The 23,714-nt window shown below is 39.8% G+C and overlaps 1 long non-coding RNA gene and 1 pseudogene across 16 annotated transcripts; one reads left to right on the top strand and one right to left on the bottom strand.

Moving 5' to 3' along the window:
• Window positions 1–2,500: 2,500 nt before the first annotated feature.
• Window positions 2,501–2,975, bottom strand: LOC140628049 (small ribosomal subunit protein uS13-like; annotated as a pseudogene).
• Window positions 2,976–9,667: 6,692 nt separating this feature from the next.
• LOC140627282 (uncharacterized) lies at window positions 9,668–21,308 on the top strand. 16 transcript variants are annotated; one of them, XR_012026115.1, is made up of 10 exons: window positions 10,872–11,904; window positions 12,240–13,535; window positions 13,702–13,767; window positions 14,463–14,682; window positions 14,769–14,881; window positions 15,256–15,338; window positions 15,942–16,004; window positions 16,485–17,393; window positions 17,498–20,818; window positions 21,098–21,308. It is a non-coding gene; the product is annotated as an uncharacterized lncRNA (long non-coding RNA). The 16 variants fall into 16 exon arrangements; XR_012026110.1 differs by adding exons at window positions 9,668–10,456; window positions 10,561–10,624 and having other exon boundaries at window positions 11,105–11,904; window positions 14,463–16,004; XR_012026120.1 differs by having other exon boundaries at window positions 10,861–11,904; window positions 14,463–16,004; window positions 17,498–18,190; window positions 18,295–18,359; window positions 18,803–20,818.
• Window positions 21,309–23,714: the final 2,406 nt, after the last annotated feature.

The following is a 23,714-nucleotide window of genomic DNA, read 5'->3' as shown; positions in this document are numbered from 1 at the left end:
CTGATTGTTGAGTGTGTTTTCAAAAGGTTCTAGCAGTTCTGACATCACAGTGAACCAGACAGCAGTGGTCAGGGGGAGCTTACTGGTAATCAGGCATGGGATCAAGCGGGTCTTATCTCAGTACAGGTATCTGATCTTCAGCTATCTAGTTAAGTGAGGATGGTGTTTCTAACACAATGTACCGTATTTTTTTGAAAGTTTCCTATTAAGTTCTTTGCTAGTTTACAGATACATGATGTGATATTAACTCATTAGATACATTCACTTTTTATATTAGAAAAGGTTTGTTTGGCCCTGTGAGTGTTGAAGAATAACACGCAGCCAGCTATTTATCACTGTGTCTTCCACCACAGTACTACCCATGGGTTTTCTGTTGGTGTCCAGTGAAGTAAGGCTGACTTTATCTGACATCAGTATTGATCTTTGATTACTGAAAATTCCCAGGTAGTGTTGGTGTGTCCCATAATGATGGAATGACCAGGTTATTTGCAGATACCTTGCTAGAAAAAGTTGTTTCCTTTAACATAGATTTCATCGTGTCTGGACAGCAACCTGAAAAAGACATCGCTATGCACCGAGCACTGATGTTAATGGCACACATTGCTGGTATGTTTGCAGGTGAGTGAGATTGTGAGCCTAAACCACAGCATAGCCCATCCAGTCTCCAGATAGCTAGGTAAGGGATGATGGTATCGCTAAGAGTTGTTACCATGATCTCTTTGCAGGTATTCAGGTAGGAGTTGATAGTCCTAATTCTAGAAACCATGAGTTTTCGCTTTTCATATTTTGGAAAAGATTTTCGCTTAACCTTGTGAGTGATGAGGGATTGCCATATCCAGGTAATGAACATTATGTCCTCAATCATAGCAGTAACCATGAAAATATTGCAGTTGTCCCATGAAGAAATATTGTCTTATCTGGTGAAGATTTTGATCTTGGAGTATTACAAGTATTCAGGTAGAGTTGATATGTCTCATAATGATAAAATGACCAAGGTTACTTGCCAGTGTCCTAGTAGAATAAGCTGTGTCTCTTTATACATATATCATGTGTTTTTCAGGTTCCTGTCAAGAGACTGCAGTGAATCTGACCATGGTCGTTAAAGGGGACACATTTCTGGTGTTCAGGTATATGATGAGGTATACTTTCACTACATCAGACCCTCTGATCTTCACAAATCTGTTTCCGTTAAGTTTTGTTGATTGTTTGAATTTGTTTTACTATGTGGGTTTTCTAAGGCATTCAGGCAGAAATTATAGTTTTTACCAATTACAGCAAACCCTATTATCCTACTTTTTTATATCTTAGAGGAAATTTACATATAACCATGTGAATATTTAGTGATTCATGGGTATTCATGGAATAAACAGAGTTGTGGGTCATACAAGTTACCATGGTACTTTTGTAGGTGAGCAATCAAAACAGGATGGTGTCTGACAATGGCATAGACCTTGGAGTATTGCAAGATCCCAAGTAGAGTTGATGGGTCCTACAATAATGGAAGCACACAAGATTATTTCCCATGTCCTGGTAGAGAGGATATTCCATAGACCCCTCTGTCACAGTGTGTTTTTCAAGTTCCTGTCAAGAAATCGTGGTGAACCTCATAATGATCAATAATAGGACTTGGCTTTTATCCAGGTAAGTGTTCGTGCTCGCTTTGGCAGCGCATATATTCAGGTAAGTGATGATGTGGGCCTCAAGCTCCCTAGAAATAATCTAACTATCTGATATGTGGTTAAGTGTGGATGCATTTCCCAACTGTTTTATAACTATGTTTTTGTTTTTACAGGTATTCAAGGAAGGAATGATACAGTCTCAACAAAGGCTAGTAACCATGCTAGTAATTATTTAAAGTTTAGATATAATGTGTTTATAGCCCTGGTGGTGGCAGCGGGATATGTAGGTGTCCAGGGAAGTTATCCTACTGTTCCATACCGGTTTTGAGCATGAATTTTTTTTAAAGATTTTATTATTTATCTATCTATCTATCTATCTATCTATCTATCTATCCATCTATCTATCTATCTATTTATTTATGAGAGACAGAGAGAGGGAGGGAGGGAGAGAGGGAGAAAGGGGCAGAGACACTGGCAGAGGGAGAAGCAGGCTCTATGCAGGGAGCCCGATGTGGGACTCGATCCCGGGACCCCAGGATCATGCCCTGGGCTGAAGCAGCGCTAAACCCCTGAGCCACCCGGGCTGCCCTTGAGCATGAAATTTCTTACAGGTACTCAGGAGATTATGGTTTCTTTAACAATGGTATTGGCCTTGAAGTTCTAGTTCTACCAAGAGCCAAGTAGTATTGATGAGTTTTCTAATGATGGAAATAATCAGTGTTAATTATAGATATTCTTTTCTTTTTTCCAGGTGAAACAACTTTTATCTTTTTCTTTTCTTTTCTTTTCTTTTCTTTTCTTTTCTTTTTCTTTTCTTTTCTTTCTTTCTTTTTTTTTTTTTTTTTAGGTGTATAAACTATTAACAGACAAGGCCTACAGATTTATTTCTTCCTGGACACACCCACAGTTCAGCCATGGCAGCCTGTGGTCTAGGTGTACTGGCCTTGGACACAAAGTCCCCAGAAGTGGCACAGCCCTCTGTGGACCTGAATCTTCTTTAGTCACTTCAGGTCTTCACAAAGTGTGTTTTCCAGAGCATTGGCCAGGACCTGGCTGTATTTTCCATCCTACGTGTCCTTTTTGTCTGTTCAAAAACTGGTCTGGGATCTTGTATCGACATGGATTCTGCATAATGGTGATCACACAGTCCACCTCATCCTCAGTGAGCTCTCCTGCCCCCCTGGTGAGATTGATGTCTGCTTTCCTCAACACCATGCTTTCCTCACCAACATGAGCATATCTTCACCCCACACCCTTAATTGCAGTTATGGCAAAGGCTGCTTTCTGCCACCCATCGATATTGGTGTTGAGTACTTAGAAAATGTGCTGGAGCTTCTCAGGGATCATTAGAGACATGACAGTGGGGATGCCTGGGTGGCTTGGAGGTTTAGTGCCTGCTTTCAGCCCAGGGCATGATCTTGGGGTCCCGGGATGGAGTCCCATGTCGGGCTCCCCGCGGGGAGCCTGCTTCTCCCTCTGCCTGTGTCTCTGCCTCTCTCTCTCTCTCTCTCTCTCTGTGTCTCTCGTTAATAAATAAATAAAATCTTAAAAAAAAAAAAAGACATGACTACCCAGAAGTAGTGTGTAGGCCTCCTGTGGAAGAACAAAGCAACTTTTGTCTTAAACATATTTGTCAATTGTATTTTTTCAGGTTATGGTTGTTAGCCACGCTACAGTGAACCTAGAAATGCTTATCGAAGGGACCCTGCTAATCACCTGGCATGTGATATTGTGGATATTACACCATAGTTGAGATGACCTGTTCTTCAGATGTCTAGGTAAGCGAGAATGGTGTCCCAAACACAGTGTTAATTAGCATGTTTTTTCTGCAGATATCATGCTGAAGTCTTTGCTGTTGTATGGGTATGAGATGATGTCATGTTAACTCATTAGACCTCTGTATTTTCAGGTATGTATGTAATTAATGATGTTTTGAATACTCCTATATTACCCATATTTCTGGCTTGTATGCAGTAAGATTAATTTGTCCCTAACAATACTAATAAGCACAATATTTTACTGTATTCTTGTTCAGAGCTTGTATTTTGTACACTCCTGCTGATAAAAGGATAAGCAGGTATCCAGATAAACTATCATATTGTCCATCTTCACAATGTTAAGCAGGGAATCTTTACAGGTATCTCTTTAAGATAAGGTGTCTCTTACCAGGGTTTATTCTTGGACTTTTGCCAGAATCCAGATGGCGCTGATGAGTCTCACAGTGATGCACTTGACCAATGAAAACTGCAGTAGACCAGGTAAAGCAAGGCGTAGACTGAACACATCTTCCACACTGTTTTTCAGGTTTAGGTCAAGACCTCCTGATTGGTAGGCTCCCCCCTACCATATTTAACAGGGCATATCGAGGTATCGAGGTAAGTGATGATGTAGGCCTAACCCACAGCACTGACCTTCTGATGCTACTATGTAGGTAAGTGATTGTGTCCCTGACACTTCTTGTTACTATGATTTTGTTGCAGGTATTCAGGTAAGAAATGACAGTCCTTACCAAGTCTCTAGTGACCATGATTTTACACTTTTTACATTTTAGAGCTAACTTATGTTTAACCCTGTGAGGGTTGACATTTGTTTGTATCTATAATTGTCAAGGAGTTCCCACACCAGTAGTAACCACATTGTTTTCACAGGAGTCCCATGAACACATTATGGTCTCTTCTGACAAAGGTGTTGACCTGAATTAATGTAAGTATCAAAGTAGAGTTGATATGTTCCATAATAACGGAAGCAAAAAGGCTTATTAGCAGGTGTTCTGGTAGAGCAAGTTGTGTACTTAAACACATTTGGCCTATGTGTTTCTTCAGATTCTTGTCAAGAAAACCCAGTGAACCTAACAGTGTTCGTTAATGGAACCCTGCTTTTAACCTGGTAAGTGATAAAGTGGGTTCTCTGGCAATCCAGACCATCTGATCTTCAATACAAAGGTAGGTGAGGATGGTGTCCCTAATGTTGGTGTTACCATGTTTGTTTGCAGGTATCCTATACGAAGGTCTTTGTTAGCATACAGGTATGAGATGATGTGACATTTTTTTTATTAGAGACATTTTTATTTCCAGGTATCTATATAATGAATGTTTGAGACTCTTACATATATTTTATTTTGGGCATGTATTCCATTACATTAATGTGTCTCTAATAGCACTAGTAAGAATGTGATTTTCTGTATTCTTGTTTAGAAATACTGTGTATTTAACACTTGCAGTGACAGAGGGAGCCAGGTATTCTGTTATGTTGTCTATCATAGCACTATTGACCATGGAATTCTTGCAGGTATCTGTCAAGACAGGAAGGTATGTCCTCAGCTTTCACCTGAGAGTTCCACAGGTAACCCAGAGAAATTGCAGGTGTAATGGAAGAAGGATTCATTCTCCAAAATTTGGTTTTCAGGTTCATGTCAGAACATTATGATAAGCCTATTATTGGTAGTTAATATGGGACATTGCTGGTGTCAAGGTCAGTGATGAAGTGGGCTGAAGCTACAGCACAGGCCATCTAACTTTCATACATGTAAGTAAGTAATATTAGTCTGCCTAAATGTTCCATCGTCATGTTTTTCTTGCTTCCCGATTGTGTGTTTGTTTAGGTGTTTAAGTTTAGAAGCAATAGTATCCTTATCAATACTAGTAACCATGTACCTTTCTTTTTATTTTTTGTATATTTTTTTAGTACCTTTCTTTCTTTCAGAGAAAATGTATGTTTAACCCTGTGAGTTTTGAGTGATTTGTGGGTATTTACATAATGATTATGGAGTTCCATGTCACGGTCGCAACCATATGCTACTTGACAGCAGTTAGGAGGTGACAGTGCTTTTAACAGTGGTGTAGACCTTGGAGTACCGCAGGTATCCAGGAAGAGATGAGGTCATTTGCAGGTGTTCTGGTGGGAAATATGTGTCCATGGACACACTTGTCACAATGTGGTTTTCGGGCTTCTATCAAGAGACCGTGGTGAACTTCATGGTGATTTTTATCAGCGACATCACTTGTATTGCTGTAATTGATGATATGCCTCAAGCATCCCCACAGACTTTCTGATCTGGAGATTTCTAGGTAAGTGATGATAGCACCACTAACATTTGTGTGATGACCCTGGTTTTGCTTTGGGTTTTTTGGGGGTGTAGTTATTCAAGTAAAAAACAGAATCCCGAACAATGCTAGTAAGCATTAGCTCTTACAGGATTAAGGTTCAGTTGGTGGGGCACGCAACTCTTTTTTTTTTTTTTTTAAGATTTTATTTATTTATTCATGAGAGGCACAGAGAGAAAGAGAGAGGCAGAGGCACAGGCAGAGGGAGAAGCAGGCTCCTCCCAGGGAACCCTATGCAGGACTCAATCCCAGAACTCCAGGATCACACCCTGGGCCGAAGGTGGCGCTAAACCGCTGAGCCACCCAGGCGTCCCGGAGCACACAACTCTTGATCTCGGGTTGTGAGTTCAAGCATAGAGCTTCCTTAAAAAGAAATAAAATTTGAAAAAACCAGAGTTTATATATAATGTGTGTCTAACATAAGTAATGACTGAGATCGATGCAGGTCTAAGTTATTTAGGTTCCACACCACAGTATTGACCATAAGATTTTTCCAAGTGGTCAGTCAAGAGGCAATGACGTCTCTAATATCCATGTTGACCTTGAAGCTCTGCCAGGATCCAGGTAATGTTGATGGTTCCCATAGTGAGGGAATGGAGCAAAGTTACCTACAGGGGTCTTGGCAGAACAAGTTGTTGCCTTACACACACACACACACACACACACCTCTTTTTTCAGGTTCCTGTCAAGAAATCCCTTTGAACACCATAATGGTCATTAACAAAAGCTAGTTAGTGACCAGTTGGGGGATAAAGAGAGTTTTACCACAGCAGTTAAGACCATCTAATCTTCAGATGATCAAGGCAAGTGGGAATGATGTGTCTTACCTAACATTTGTGTTGCCCTCTTATTGCAGACAGACTCTGGAGTTCTGCTAGTAAACAGGTGTGAGATGATGTGACATTAACCCCAGGAGACATTATTTTCAGAAATCTGTGTGATTAATGGTGTTGTCGAGGCTGTTAAAGTAACATAGTGTTAGGCATTTATGAAGTTAAGAAATTAAATTGTCCCTTACAATTAGTTATTATGCCTGAGAATTTATTATTGTTTAGAGATAGTGAGTTTTGGGGTGATAGAGGGACTTTCAGATGTCCAGGGCATTTATCGTATTATCCATCACTGTGTTACTAACCATGGGGTTTTTGCAGGTATTCCTTCAAGAGAGGAAGCTTGCTCTTACCCCAGGCTGACCTTGGAGTTTTGCAAGTATTCAGGTATTGATCATGAGTCCCAAAGTAATACAAATGACCAAGGGAATTTGCAGCTGACTGTTAGAATGAACTTGGGCCAATTTGTGCCAAACACGTTTTCCGCAGTGTGTTTTTCAGCTTCCTGTCAAGACGTCTTGATGAACCTAGCAGTGGGCAGTAACGGGGAGCATTATGCAAGTATGCAGATAAGAGAGGCTGTGGCCTTAAACCATGGGACAGGCCATCTGATCTCCAGATAGCTAGGTAAGTGAGGATGATCATAAAATTTCTTGTTTCCATTATATTGAAGTGCTAAGACAAGAGATGATGTCCTTACCAGTAATAAAAACCATGAATTTTCACTTTTATATTTAGAGAAAATGAATAACCTGTTAGCATTAAGGGATTGAACTCACACAGGCGATTGTCATGGAATTCACAGCCGTAGTAACCACAGAGTTTGCCACATGTCCAGTCAATGATGGTCTCTCCTGACAATGGTGTTGACCTGAATAACCCAAGTCCCTCGGTGGAGTTGAGGTGCTCCATAATAATGGGAGTGCAAAGGTTATGTTTAGTTGTCCCCATAGGATAATTTGCACTTCAAGCACATTGTTGTTTGTGCTTTTTCAGGTTCTTGTCAGGAGAACACAGTGAACCGAACAGTGATTGTTAACGGATCCTTCCTAGCAACCAGGTAAGTGCTAAAGTGGGCCTTACTACGATACGGACCGATTTAATCTTCAGTATCTAGGTAAGTGAAGATGGTGTCCCTAACACTTGTTTTACTGTGTTTGTTCGCATATATCCTGTTAAGGTCTTTCCTAGTACACAGGTCCACAATAACATGACGTTAACTCACTAGAGACATACTAATATGTTTAAGATTCTGATATTTACATTGTTTTGGCATGGATTCTGGTAAGAAATTAACGTGTTCCTCTAATACTAGTAAGAATGAGAGTTGTATCCTCGTTTGGAGATACTGTGTCTTTAAAACTAGTAGTGATGGGAGGATATGCAGGTACCCAGGTAATGTATCATATCGTCTATCATAGCATTATGGACCATGGCTTTTTTGTAGGTATCCCTTCAAAGAGGAACTAATCTCTTCCTGGCTTAAAGCTTGGAGTTCCGCAAGTACCCAAAGTGTTGATCCCAAAACAACACAAGTGACTCTGGAAATTTGCAGGTGTATGGGTTAAATGAGACATAAAAAACAATAACAGACTTCCGACTGTAGGTTTTAGATTCATTTCAGGATATCATGGTGAGTCTATCAATGGTAGTTCCTGTGAGACACAGGTGGTGTGAAGATAAGTGATGATGTGGGCCCAAGCCCCAGCACAGACCATCAGATTTTCATATGTATGGTTAAGTGATTATGTGTCCTCACATTTCTTGTTACTGTGATTTTTGTTTTACAAGTATTCAGGGAAGAAATGACGGTTTTACCAACTCTAGAAAACATGAGTTTTCACTTTTATATTTTAGGAAAGTTTATATTGAACACTGAAAGTGTTGAGGGATTACATATATACAAGTGTTTATCTTCTATTTTCCTCCATAGTACTATCTATATGATATTTAGTAGTATCCAAATACTGATGGTATTCTGACATTGGTGCTAACTTTTAATTTTGAGTACCCAGCTAGAGTTGGTTTGTTCCATAATGACGAAGTGAACAATGTTATTTGCAGGTGTCCTGCTAGAAAAAGTTGTTTCCATAAACACATTTCATAGTGTGTTTTCCAGATTCCTGTCAAGGAATGATGAACTTAGCATTGGTCATAAATGGGGGCAGGGCTGTTGCTAATATGCAGATAAGGGAGGATGTGGCCCTACACCACAGCACAGGCCATCCGATCTCCAGATAGCTAAGTGATGTTGGTGTCTCTAAGGGTTATTAATTATTAACATAATTTCTTTACAAGCATTCAGGTAGGAATTGGTAGTCCTTACTAATTCTAGAAATGTTGAGTTTTACTTTGTGTATTATAGAAAAGGTGTTTGTGTAACCCTGTGGGTGTTGAGGGATTGCCATATCCAGATATTTATCATGATGTTCCCAACCATAGTAGTGACCACGGGAATTTTGCAGGTGTCCTATAAAGAAATATGTCTTACCTAACAACAATGGTCTTTATTTTTTTCTTTTCTTTTTTTTTGGTCTTTCTTTTTTTTTAAAGATTGTATTTACTCATGAGAGACACAGAGAGAGAGAGGCAGAGGGAGAAGCAGGCTCCATGTAGAGAGCCCGATGTGGGACTTGATCCTGGGATCCTGGGATCACGCTCTGGGCCAAAGGCAGATGCTTAACTGCTGAGCCACCCAGGGATCCCAACAATGGTCTTGACCTTAGAGTACTGGAAGCATTCAGGTAGAGTTGACATTCTCAACTATTGTTGAGGCAAATGACAACTATTGTGGAAGTGACAAAGGTTATTTGCAGGTGTTCTGGTTACAGCAAGTCACATCCTGTTACGTGTATATCAAAATGTTATTTTTCAAATTCCTTCAAGATCATGTAGTGCCCTTAACAGTGGGTGGCATTTCTTGTATCCAGGTAAGTGGTAATGTGTGCTTTTACCACATCAGACCCTCTGATCTCTGTGTGTGTATAAATAACGTGTAAGGTGTTGATTGCTTTTTTTAAATTTTTTTATTTATTTATGATAGAGAGAGAGAGAGAGAGAGAGAGAGAGAGGCAGAGACATAGGCAGAGGGAGAAGCAGGCTCCATGCACCGGGAGCCCGACGTGGGATTCGATCCCGGGTCTCCAGGATTGCGCCCTGGGCCAAAGGCAGGCGCCAAACTGCTGCACCACCCAGGGATCCCTGTTGATTGCTTTAGTTTGTTTTACCATGTGATTCTTTTTTTTTTTTTTTTAAGATTTTATTTGAGAGAGCGAGCAGAGAAAAGCAAGAGAGAGAGCACAAGCAGGGGGGTAGGTGCAAAGGGAAAAGGAGAAGCAGACTCCCCACTGAGTGGGGTTCGATCTGGGACCCTGAAATCACAACCCGAGCCAAAGGCAGACACATAACCAACTGAGCCACCCAGGTGCTCCACCATGTGATTCTTTTTAAGACGTGCCAGTAAGAAATGATGTTTTTCCAATTCTTTTTTTTTTTTAAAGATTTTATTTATTTATTCATGATAGTCACACACAGAGAGAGAGAGGCAGAGACATAGGCAGAGGGAGAAGCAGGCTCCACGCAGGGAGCCCGACGTGGGACTTGATCCTGGGACTCCAGGATCACGCCCTGGGCCAAAGGCAGGCGCTAAACCGCTGCGCCACCCAGGGATCCCCAATTCTTTTTTTTTTTTCCAATTCTAACAATCATGTTATCCTACTGTTATCTATTTTAGAACAATATTTGTAAGAAAACCATGTGAGTGTTGATCAGTTTGTGGGTATCCGTGTAATGATCATGGAGTTGTGCATCACACTAATAACCATGGTACTTTTGCTGATAATCATTCAAGAGATGATGGCATTTCTCACAGTGGTGTAGATGGTGGAGTGCTGCAAGAATTCAGGTAGATCGATGGGTCCTGCATTGATGAAACTGAACAAAGTTAGTTGCATGGTCCTAATGGGGTAAGTGTGCCCATAATCACCTTTGTCATAATCTGATTTTCAGGTTCCTATCAAGAAATCATGATAAACCTCATAATGACCATTAACAGACCTATTCTTGCATCCAGGTAAGTGATGATATGAGCCTAAAGCACTTACAAACAATCTGATCTTCAAATATTTAGATTAGTGTGGATGGTCCTAACATTCTTGATAGCATGTTTTTCTTTTTTTTTTTTAAGATTTTTTTTTTATTTATTCATGAGAGAGAGAGAGAGAGAGGCCGAGACACAGGCAGAGGGAGAAGCAGGCTCCCTGCAGGGAGCACCCCTATGGGACTTGATCCTGGGACTCCAGGATCACGCCAAACCACTGAGCCACCCAGGGTTCCCGCATGTTTTTCTGTATATGTTCAATTAAGAAGTGATATTGTCCCTACCAGTGTTAGTAGTAAGCATTAGCCCTTAGTAATCTAGAGTTTCTATTCAATGGGTAGTGCTGAAAGGGGTCCTGAAACAACACATTGACCAAGAAAACTTGGAGTATTCAGGTATAATAAAATGTGTATAATAAAATGTAAATAAAAGTTTTCTACTCTGTGTTTTCAGGTTCATGTAAGACGTCATGGGGAGCATATCAGTCACGGCAAATGAGGCACATAGCAGGTATTGAGGTAAGTGATGATACGAGTCTGAACCACAGCACAGACCATCTGATCTTACATGTAGGTAAGTGATTGTGTCCCTAATACTTCTTGTTACTATGATTTTGTTTCAGGTATTCAGGTAAGAAGTGATAGTCCTTACCAAATCTAGTGATCATGCCTTTACACGTTTTACATTTTATTTTTTAAATTTATTTATTTGAGAGAGAGATCGAGAACACGTGAGCACATCGGTGAGATGAGCAGAGGAAGAGTCTCAAGCAGGGGCTTGATCCCACGATCCTGAGATCCTGAGATCACAACTCTAGCTGAAACCAAGAGTTGGACGCTTAACCAACTGTACCACCCAGGTGCCCCTACACTTTTTACGTTTTAGAGATAACACGTTTAACCCTGTGAGTGTTGAGAGTTGATTGTATCTGTAATTGTCAAGTTCCCACCCCAGTTGTAACCACAGTATTTTTGCAGGAGTCCAGTTCAGACACCGTGGCTTTCTTCTGACAAAGGTGTTCACCTGAATTAATGCAAGTATCAGGATAGAGTTGATGTGTTCCATAATAACAGAAGTAAAAAGGTGTTCTGGTGGAGTAAGTCATGTCCTTAAACATACTTATCCTATGTATTTCTTCAGTTTCCTGTCAAGAAAACACGGTCAACCTAATAGTGCTTGTCAATGGAAACTTGCTCTTAACCAGGCACATGACATCTTGTCACATTGTAAACCATCTGATCTTCAATATGAAGGTAGGTGAGGATGATGTCTCTAATGTTTGTGTTACCATGTTTGTTTGCCCGTATCTTGTTCAGCTCTCTTTGTTAGTATACACGTATGAGATAATATGATAGATATTAACTTACCAGAGACACTTTTATTTTCAGCTATCTAGGTAATTAGTGTTCGAGACTCATACTTACCTTGTTTTGGCATAGATGCAGTGAGGACATTAATTTGACCCCACTAATACTAATCTAATCTAATAAAAGTTAGATTTTTCATTTTCTTATTTAGAGATAATATATAATCCGAGCGATTTATCCCAGTACATTCATCATGTTCTTGACCTTGGGAATTTTTTCAGGTATCCCTTCAGGAGAAGTCGATGTGTCTTCCCAGGGTTTGACCTTGGAGTCCTGCAATTAAGTATCCAGGTTGTGTTGACGGCTTCTGAAACGATAGACGACCAAGAGAATTTGCAAGGTGGAGGTAGAATAATTCCTGTACCAAAAACATTTTCCACGATGTGTTTTTTCAGGTTAATGTCAAAACCTCATGCTGAGTTTATCAATGATAATTTGTGTAGGATATTGCTGGTATGGAGGGAAGGGATCTGGTGGCTCAAAAGCGCAGTACATGCCATCTGGCCTTCATATACCTAGGTAAGTGATGAGTGTACTTACACTTCTTGTTACCATGAATTTTTTTGAAGGTATGAGGTAAGAAATGATAGAGTCCTTATGAATTCCTGAGACCATGTTTCTCTACTTTCTATGTTTCTGAAAAATGTTCATTTTAACCCTCTGAATGTTGACAGACTGCATGGATATAGGTATTTATATCATGATATTCTCCATGATAGTACAATCCATAGGATAACTGTAATAGAATAACAGTGTTCTCTGACATTGGTATTAACTTTGAAGTATGGTAAGTTTCCAGTAGAGTTGATGGCGTCTCATAATGATGAAGTGAACAACGTTATTTGCAGGTTTCCTGATGGGAAAAAGTTATGTCCTTTAACACACATTCATAATGTCTTTCCAGTCAAGAAATTGGGATGAACCTAACACTGCTCATCAGTGGGGATATTCCTTGTGTGTAGGTGAGTGATGATGTGGGCCTAGCCCTGATCTCTATATAGCTGGCTAAGTGATGAAAGTTTCCTTAGCAATTGTTACCATTTTTCTTTGTAGGTATTCAGGTAGGAAATGATAGTCTTTACCAATTCTAGAAACCATGCATTTTTTAGAGAAAATTCATTTTATCCCTGTGAGTAATGAGGGATTGCTGCATCCAGGTAATTATCATCATGTTCCTACCAGTAACCATGGAAATTTTGCAGGTGTTTCATTATGAAATGTCATATCTCATAATGGACTTGACCTTGGAGTACTGCAGGTATTCAGATGGAATTGATGTTCTCATAATGAGAGAAGTGTTCAAGTTAATTGCTTTGAGGGGTCATGCTACAAGTACTGGTTTTTTACACGTATATCATGCGTTTTTCAGCTTCCCATCAAGAGATCAAGATGAAATTCATGGTTAATGGGGCATTTCTGGTATCCAGATAAGTGATGATGTATACCTTCACCACATGAGACCAACTGACATCCACATACCCAGAGAATTTACCATGTGATTTATTTCAGGTTTTCAGGTAGATAATGATAATGTTTTATTAATTCTAGCAATCATGTCATTCTACTGTATTATATTTTTGAGAAAAATTTATTTTTAACCATGTGAGTAGTGAGCAACATGTGGGTATCCACAGAATGATGATGGAGTTGTGCATCACAGTAGTAACCATGGTCTCCTTGCAGGTGAGCAAGGAAGAGATGATGGTGTGATGACAATGGCATAGACTTTGGAGTACTGCAAGAATCCAGGTAGAGTTAGATGATGGGTCCTGCAGCAATGGCAGTGAACAAGGCTATTTGCAGTCTCCAGTAGAAAAGATGTATCTATAGATACCTATTTTATTTTATTTTTTAGAAGATTTTATTTATTTATTCATGAGAGACACACAGAGAGAGGCAGAGACATGGGCAGAGGGAGAAGCAGACTCCCCACTGAGCAGGGAGCCCGATGCAGGACTTGATCCCAGGACCCCGGGATCATGCCCTGAGCCAAAGGCAGATGCTCAAACACTGAGCCACCCAGGCATCCCTAGATACCTATTTTACAATGCACCTGTTAGGTTCTTTTTTTTTTTTTTTTTTTTTTACATTTTTATTTATTTATGATAGTCACAGAGAGAGAGAGAGAGAGAGAGGCAGAGACACAGGCAGAGGGAGAAGCAGGCTCCATGCACCCGGAGCCTGACGTGGGATTCGATCCCGGGTCTCCAGGATCGCGCCCTGGGCCAAAGGCAGGCGCCAAACCGCTGCGCCACCCAGGGATCCCTCCTGTTAGGTTCTTATAAAAATTCATGGTAAATATGCTAATGATCAGTAATAAGACTTTGCTTGTGTCTAGGTAAGCAATGACGTGGGCCTTTAGCACCCTAAACACTATATGATCTTCAGATATAGGGAAGGATGGACAGTGTTCCTGACTCTTGTGTTTCTATGTTTTTATGCAGGTACTCAGTTAAGAAATGATACTGTCCCAAGAACAACCTTAATTTGTTCTGGAGTTCACATATCATGTATGCTTACCCTGAGTGATAACAGAAAGATACGAAGATGTGCAGATGAGTTGTCATCCTGTTCCACACCACAGTGTTGACCAGGAGATTTCTACAGGTGCTCAGAGATGATATGTCTAACACCGATGTTGACGTTGAAGTTTTGAAAGATCAGGTAGTTTGGGTGGTTCCCTTAATGATGTGGCTATGAAATGATTTGCTGGTACCTTTTTTTGTTCTGTTTTTATTTGTTTCTTACAGGTAAAACAAACTGTGTCATTCAGGCCCTAAACACTTATTTTTTAAGTTTCCAGAAGTCATGACATCATACTGAACCTAACCATGGTTGTGAATTGGACCTCGATAGTAAGCAGGTATGTGATAAAGTGGGTCTTACCCCAGTACAGATCACTTGATCTTCACATATCTAGGTAAGTGAGGATGGTGTCTCTCAGCACAGTGTTACCATGTTTTTTTGCAGGTATCCTGTTAAGGCCTTTGCTAGTATACAGGTAGGAGGTGATGTGATGGTCACTCATCAGAGACATTCTCAATTTCAGTAACTACAAAATTATTGTTTTTGAGACTTCTTATATTTACCTAGTTTTTGTCATTATGTAGTTAAGAAATTACTTTGTCTCTAGTAATACTAGTAAGGATGAGATTTTTCCATTCTTCTTTAGATAATATGTATTTAATGCTAATGAAAGAGGAGTATGTGTAATTTATTATGTTGTACTCCTTGCAGGTACCCTTGCAGGTGTACCCTTCAAGAAAAGAAGGTGTCTCTTCTTAGGGTTTGACCTCGGTGTTCTGCAAGCAAGTATCCAGGTACTGCTAATGGATCCCAAAATGATACAAGTGACCAAGGGAATTTGAAGGTGTGGAGGTAAAATGAGACATGTACTACAGTACGTTTTAAGATTTGTGTCAACACATCACAGGAGGTAAACCTATCAATGGTAGTTAATGTTGGACATCGTTGTATGGAGGTGGGTGATGCTGTGGGCCTACAGCACAGCATAGACCAGTTAACGTTTATGTATTTATGTAGGTGATCTGTTCCTCACACATTTTTTTGCAGGTAGCCAGGTAAGAAATTATAGAAACCTTATAAATTCTAGCAACCACATTACCCTACTCTTTAACATGTTAGAGGAAATTATGTTTGACCACATGATTATTGAGCAATTTACAGTTATCCACATAATTATAATTGAGCTGTGAGTAACAGTAATAGCCTTGCTTGGTATTTTTCAGAAGAGCAGTCAAAAGAGATGATGATGTCTCTAACAATGGAATAGATCTTAGAGTACCACAAGCTTCCAGGCAAAGTTGATGGGTTCTGCCGTGATGGCAGTGAACGGGGTTATTTTTAGCGTCCAAGTATAGAAGGTGTAACTATAGACTCATTTGCCACAATGTGTTTTCCAGGGTCCTGTCAAGAGATCGTGGTGAACCTCCTAATGATCATTAAAGGGACATTGCTTGTATCAGGTAAGTGATGATGTGTGCCTTAAGCACCCTACAGACCATCTGATCTTCAGCTATCTGAGCATTAATGGTGTTCTTAACAGTCATGTTACCATGAGTTTTTGTTTTTTTGGGGGGGTTTTTTTGTTGTTATTGTTACTCAGTTATGATGTTGTCCCAACCAATGCTAGTATGCATGAGTCTTTATTATTTTAGGTTTTAGATATAATGTATATTCAACCTTAGTAGTGAGTGAGGGAGAGGTAGGTGTCCTGGTAACTTACTCAACTGTTCTACACCACAGTATTTACAATGAGATTTCTATAGGTATTCAGGAAAGAGATGATGGTGTCTCTAACAATGGTGTTTACCTTTAAATTCAGCCACCATCCTAGTAGTCTTGGTTCCTACAGCAACGGAAGTGATCAAGATTTTTGCAGGATTTTTTTTTTTTCAGATAAAACAAGTTTTGTTCTTCAGCACACTTGTCCATTGTGTCCTCAGGTTCCGGTACTCATGAGATCGTGATGAACTTGACAGTGATCGTTAATAGGACCTTATTGGCAACCAAGTAAGTGATAAAGTGGGTCTTACCTCAGTACAGACCATCTGATCTTCAGATATCTTTTGTTTGTTTGTTTTTATTCATGAGAGAGGCAGAGACACAGGCAGCGGGAGAAGCAGGCTCCCTATGGGGAGCCCAATGTGGGACTCGATCCCAGGACCCCGGGATCACAACCTGAGCCAAAGGCAGACGCTCAACCACTGAGCCACCCAGGCGTCCCTGATCTTAAGATATCTGAGTGAGTATGGTTTACCTAACACAGCGTCACCTAGTTGTTTTGCACGTGTCCTTTCCTTTCCTAATATGCAGGTGTGAGAATATATAGTATTAACTCATTAGAGACCTGCTTGTTTTTCATATGTGAATGGGGTTTTCAAGACTCTATATTAACTCTGTTTTTGGCATGTAAGCAGTTCAGAAATTAATTTGGCCCAAATAGTACTCATAAGTATGAAATTTTACTGTGTTCTTATTCAGAGATTATATGTTTTATACACCCAGAGTGGTGGATAGGCAGAGATCCAGGTAATTTATCATATTATCCATCACCACATTATTGCCCATGAAATTTTTGCAGGTATCCTTTCAACAGAGGAAGGTATCTCTCTCCTTTTATTTTTTTTTTAATATTTTATTTGTTTATTCATGAGAGACACAGAGGGAGAGGCAGAGACATAGGCAGAGGGACAAGCAGGCTCCCTGCAGGGAGCTGGATGCGGGACTCCATCCCAGGACTCCGGGGTCATGACCTGAGCCGAAGGCAGACGCTCCAACCACTGAGTCACCCAGGCACCCCAGGAAGATGTCTCTTATTAGGGTAGCAACCTCAGAGTTCTGCAATTATCCAGGTAACATTGATGAATCTCAAAATCATACAGTTGACCAAGGAATTTACAGGTGTCCCACTAGAAAAAGATGTGTACCAAACATGTTTTCTGCAATTTTTTTTCAGGTTCATGTGAAGACCTCACTGCAAGCCTTTCAGTGGTAGTTAACAATGTGCACATATCAGATATTAAGGTAAGTGATGATGTGGGCCTAAACCACGAAACAGGTCATATGCTCTTCAAACACATAGGTAAGTGGTGATACTGTGTCTAACACTTGTTACCATATATTTTTGCAGGTATCCCTCTCGGGTCTTTGACAGTACATAGGTTTATACGTGGTATAATATTAAGTCATTATAGATATTCTTGCTCAAGTCCCCTACCTCCCTTGTTTTTGGCAAGTCTAAGTTATGTTAGTTGGACTCTGATAATACTAGCAAGCGGTAGTTTTGTTTTTGTTTTTGTTTTTTTTTAAAGATTTTATTTATTCATGAGAGAGGGAGAAGCAGGCTCCATGCAGGGAACCTGATGCGAGACTGGATCCAAGGACTCCAGGATCATGCCCTGAGCCAAAGGCAGATGCTCAACCGCTGAGCCACCCAGGCGTCCCGCAAATAATAGTTTTTATTGTTTTCTTGTATGGCGATAAAGTGTATTTCTCACTCATAGTGGCAGACAAATGGCAAATATCCAGGTCCTTTATCATATTGTTTGAACCACATTATTATTATTAACCATGGAGTATTTGCAGGTATCCCTCCAAGAGGAAGATAAACCTTACTAGTGTTTAACCTTAGAGTTCTGGAAGAGTCCAGGTAATGTTTATGGGTCCCCAGATGATACAAGCGACAAGGGAATTTGCAGATGCACGGATAGAATGAGACATATACCAAACACATAAACCACATATGTTTTTCAGGACACCCCAAGAAATCACATGAACCTATCCATACCAGTGAATGGGCAGACATTGCCGATATTGAGGTAAGTGATGCTCTAGGCCTAAACCACAAATATTTGGATAAGTAGTAATACGTGTTGACACTTTTTGTTGCCATAATTTTGTTGCAGGTATTCAGGTAAAAAATAAGAATCCTTACCAATTCTAGAAACTATAAATTTTTGCTTTTTACATTTTAGATCAAATCTCTTTAACACTATGCCTGTTAGGAGGTTATTGGTATACAGGTATTTATCATGGTTTTCCCCACCACAGTACTACCCATGTAATTTTTACAAGTGTCCAGTCAAGAAATGATAGTTTTCTGGCATTGGTGTTGACCTTGGAGTACTGTAAGTATCCAGGTAGTATTGTAAGTATCCAGAGTTGGTATGTCTCATAGTGATGAAGTGACCAAGGTTATTTGCAGGTGTCCTGGCAGAAAAAGTTATGTCCCTTAACATATGTTTCATAACATTTTTTTCAGATTCCTATCAAGAGATCCCAGTGAACCTAACATTGGTTGTTAACGGGGGCAGGGATGTTGCTGGTATGCAGGAAAGGGAAGATACAGGCCTAAATCATTACACAGACCATCCAATCTCCAGATAGCTAGGTAAGTGATGATGGTGTCCCTAACACTTGTTATCATGATTTCTTTAGGGGCATTCATTCAGGTAGGAGATGATATAGATCCCTTGCTTGTATAGAAACCATGAGTTACCATTTTCTATTTTAGAGAACATTTTTATTTATCTCTGTGAGTGTTGAGTAATATCATATCTAGGCAATTATGATAATGTTTCCTGCCACAGTAATGACCATGGGAATTTTGCAGGTGTCCTGTTAGGAAATGTCTCACCTGACTATGATCTTGACCTTGGAGTACTACAAGTATTCTGGTACAGTTGATGTTTTACAGTGATGAAAGTGATAAAGATTATTTGCAGATGTCCTGGTAGAACAAGTTGTGTTATTTTACACATATATCATAATGTGTTTTTCAGGTTCATGTCCCTAATGTTTATTTTTTTAAGATTTTATTTATTTATCCATGAGAGACACAGAGAGACAGAGACACAGGCAGAGGGAGAAGCAGGCTCCCTGTGGGGAGCCAGATAAGGGACTGGATCCCAGGACCCCGGGATCGTGACCTGAGCTGAAAGCAGACGCTCAACCACTGAGCCACCCAGGTGCCTGAACCTAATGATCATTAACAGGAGACATTTCTGGTATCCAGGTAAGTGATGTTACGCACCTTCATCACATCACAGACCATCTAGTCTTTATATACTGACATAAGTGACATCTGTTCTTCTTTGACCATGGGATTCTTTTGGGTAGGTTTTCAGGTAAGTAATGATAATATTTTACCAGTTGTAGAAACCATGTTATCCTACTGTTTTATATTTTAGAAAAAAATGTATGTTTAACCATGTGAGTGTTGAGCAATTTGCAGATATCCATGTAATTATTATGAAGTGAAAATCATAATAGTACCATGGTTTGGGGTTTTTTTGTGTGTGTTTTGTTTGTGTGTGTGTGATTATTTGCAGGTGAGCATTCAACAGACAATGCCGTCTCTAACAATGAGATAGACCTACCTAAGATTCTAGGTACACTTAATGACTCCTGCAGTGATGCTAGTGATAAGATTATTATCAAGGTCCAGGTAATAAAGGTGTGTCCTGACACATATGTCAAAATGTGTTTTTCAGGTAATTGTTAAGAAACCATGGTAATCCTCATAATGATCATTAAAAGGATTTTGTTTGTATCCAGGTAAGTGATAATGATAGCCTTTTCCATGCTATAGGCCATCTAATATTCAGGTATTTAGGTACGTATGGATAGTGCTCCTAACCTTGTGTTGCTATGTTGCTATCAAATCTACAGCTATCGTTAGTTGAAAATCATCTCTTGATTTGTGTTTTTGCAAATATCCACTCAAGAGGAGATCATGTCTCTATTCAAAGTCTTGTCCCTGGATTTTTGCAAGTATCTGGATAGGTTTTATGGTTCCCTTTAAGTCTGCAGTATTCAGTAGATTTTCAGGGGCCCATGTTATGAATTATCGTTAAACACTGTTCTCTCTTTGGCTTTTGTAGATTCCAGTTAAGAGATTGTTGATGAGAACCTCCGTGCGTATTGAAGGCAAAATTTTATTTGCACCAAGTACAAGATAATCCATTTGTACCAAAGTTAGAGCTCATGAGATTTTGTACATACCCAGGTAGACAATGTTGGTGTTCTGAAGCCAACATAGTGGCCATATTTACTTGCATTTGTAAGTTGTAAGCAGTGATCAGGGAAATTTTGCAGATATGCTGTCACACTATGAAGGTGTCTGTAACTAAGGTATTTTTTGGAAATTTATAGATGTCCAGATAAGAGATGATGGTGCCCTGAAACAAGATAATGACCTTGAGATTTTGCAGTTATTCAAGCAAGAGATGACCTATCCCTACTGTGATCTCGATCCTGCACCTTTCTAGGTATTCAGGTAAGAGATGGTATTTGCCTGATTATATTAGTGACCATGGATGGGGCTTTTACTGGTATGCAGGCCGATGATGATTATGTCTGTATCTATAGTGCTGACCTTTGAATCTTACATGTATCTAGGTAAGAGTTGATCTGTCCCTTACCATGCTAGTGGCCTTGGGATGTTCTAGTTGTCCAGATAAGGAGCGGTGTGTCCTTAACCATGTTAGTTACCATGATATTTTTGCAAGTATCCAGGTAAGATGTCATGTATCTACAACATACTATTTCTCTTTAGATTTTTTAGATATTCTGGGAAAAGATGATGGTGTTCTGACAATACAGATGACCGTAGGATTTTGCACATATCCAGTCAAGAGATGATGGCATATCTATCAACATTGGTGTTTGTGGAAAAGAAAGAAATGGAATGCTTTTTTTGATCAGTTGTATAATTTGTTAAAAGAATTTTAACATTCAATGACTAGTAAATATTATTCATGGTCGTATTTTCTTGTATCTGTTTGTTTATTCAATTTCTCCATATTGACATCTGCACCAGGAATCTTAGGCCCACATTTATGAAATATGTTAGTATCTTGGAGCTATCAATACAGATAGACTTCCTATGAAATGTGGTTATTCCTAAAGAAAACTAGGCTATAGACCCAATTCTTAGTTAGAGGGTTGAGGGAACCAAGGAAGAGGAATATTGGTGTATATATTGTGGGCAACAAACATTTGTACTCTCATCCTCCTGGTATAAATAAGCATTAAGTGTTATGTTAGGAAAATATGTGAAACATAATAGAGCTTAATGGGGAACTTGAATATCTCTTATCTAATCATTCAGTTACTGTATTATTATTTAGCTTGTATCATTAGCACATAGAAAATGAGAGCTGAAAAAAAAAAATGAGAGCTGAAACAGAATTCAGTGATCATTTAGCCCAATACCACCATGAATGAGAGAGCCCTGAGTGTGGAGAGGTTAATCAAGGTCACACAGCCATCTAGTTGTGAAGTGCTCTTTCCACTATTCTGTTTTCTTGGTTTGAAAACCCGAGACTGATTAAAAAGCAATAAGACAAGTGCTTGTTTGAATCAATATTGCTCAGGAAATGCACTTCCAATTGGCCAGACTACTCATCATGTACTTGGCTTTTTTGTTCATATATTTGGTATAAAATTGTCCTTGGCCCTGGGTCTCTGTCCTAAACCCCCAGCTACAAATGTCTCCTATCAAGGGAAGCAACCTAGTCTGAATTTCAGTTCAGCCAAGTGGGATCCCTGTGAACTTTCATTTTCCTCTGATATAACTGTTCCGAGATCCATTTACAGCCATTGTTCATCTGAGAATGGAACCATGCTGTGCATTTCAACACCACTGGACATATGTCAGAGTACATTCCAATAGGTAACTATAATTCCATAGGAAAAGAGAAATAAAGGGTTTAAACTGTTACGGTGGATGATAATGATGTAGAAAGAAAAAGAAACGAGGACGAACAAACAAGATGCCTTCACCCCAGGCCATGCACATAGTAGGTACTCAGTATTTTTTTTATTTTTTTTTATTTATTTATTTTTTTTTTAATTTTTATTTATTTATGATAGTCACACGGGGGGGGGGGAGAGAGAGAGAGAGAGAGAGAGGCAGAGACACAGGCAGAGGGAGAAGCAGGCTCCATACACCAGGAGCCCGATGTGGGATTCGATCCCGGGTCTCCAGGATCGCGCCCCGGACCAAAGGCAGGCGCCAAACCGCTGCGCCACCCAGGGATCCCAGTATTTTTTTTAAATAAATGAATGCTTCTTGATAGTTTGGATGATTATGGATCAGCCCATTCAACCACCATTCTTCTACTGTGTGAAGGCATGAAGGCTAAAAACTCCCATTTCCCAGACTTCTTGCCACACGGGTGTGTGTGAATTCACATTCTGTCAACCAGTGTCACAGTATGTTTAACTTTTACTGGAATCAAGTCATAGGTAGAAGGGGAAGGAGTGGACCACAATTTTACTGGCATGGGTTGTGGCAGGGTACCAGGTTCTGGACAGAGGTATTTGAGAGCTTGGAATTCCTAAAACAGGTAGGCCAAACCTGGAACTGTAGCTCAGGGTCCAGTATGTTCTTTAAGGAAACATTCTTTCATTTTCCCATTTTTTTTCCTTGTAGTTTTTGAAATTTTTACAGACAATACTGTCACAGAGGTAAGAGGTCGAAAAAAAGAGAAAAAGCCAACCATTACATCACCAGTGAAACAGAGAACGAAGGAAAATTGAAAGTGTTTGTCATCACCCATATTAATACCTATTACATAGGTACCGTAAGGTTGATATAACTTTGGGAAGATTTCTTTCTCTTAAAATTACAAATACATATGCACATATTTTAATATCTAGAAAATAACAAAAATGACCAGGAAGAAATAAATGTGTAAATCTGTGCATGTAGAAGTCCTTCATTCAACAATGAGTGCCTACCCGTGATAGGTACAGTTCCACGCCCCAGGGATCAACAGTGAAGAAGCTAGACAACATCCATGCCCTAAAGAAGATTCCATTTTCTAGTGTTACAATTCCAATGATCCATACATCCTGTCATTTCAGCATTTCATTGTCCCAGCATAATTATTAATAGCTCTTAGTCTCAAGGTTGTCTCAGTTTGGACAATGCATTAAATGGACACCCTGGATATCATAAGATACAAGTAAAGTCAATTTTTTTTTTTAGTCAATTTTTTTTTTAAGATTTTATTTATTCATGATAGACACAGAGTGAGAGAGGCAGAGACACAGGCAGAGGGAGAAGCAGGCTCCTTGCAGGGAACCCGATGTGGGACTCAATCCCGGGACCCCGGGGTCACGCAGTGGGCCGAAGGCAGGTGCCAAACTGTTGAGCCACCCAGGCA

The sequence above is a fragment of the Canis lupus genome, chromosome X, assembly GCF_048164855.1.
Source record: "Canis lupus baileyi chromosome X, mCanLup2.hap1, whole genome shotgun sequence".
Classification (NCBI taxonomy): Eukaryota; Metazoa; Chordata; class Mammalia; order Carnivora; family Canidae; genus Canis; species Canis lupus.
Note: the sequence above shows the minus strand (reverse complement) of the source record. Positions and strands in the feature narration are given on the sequence as shown.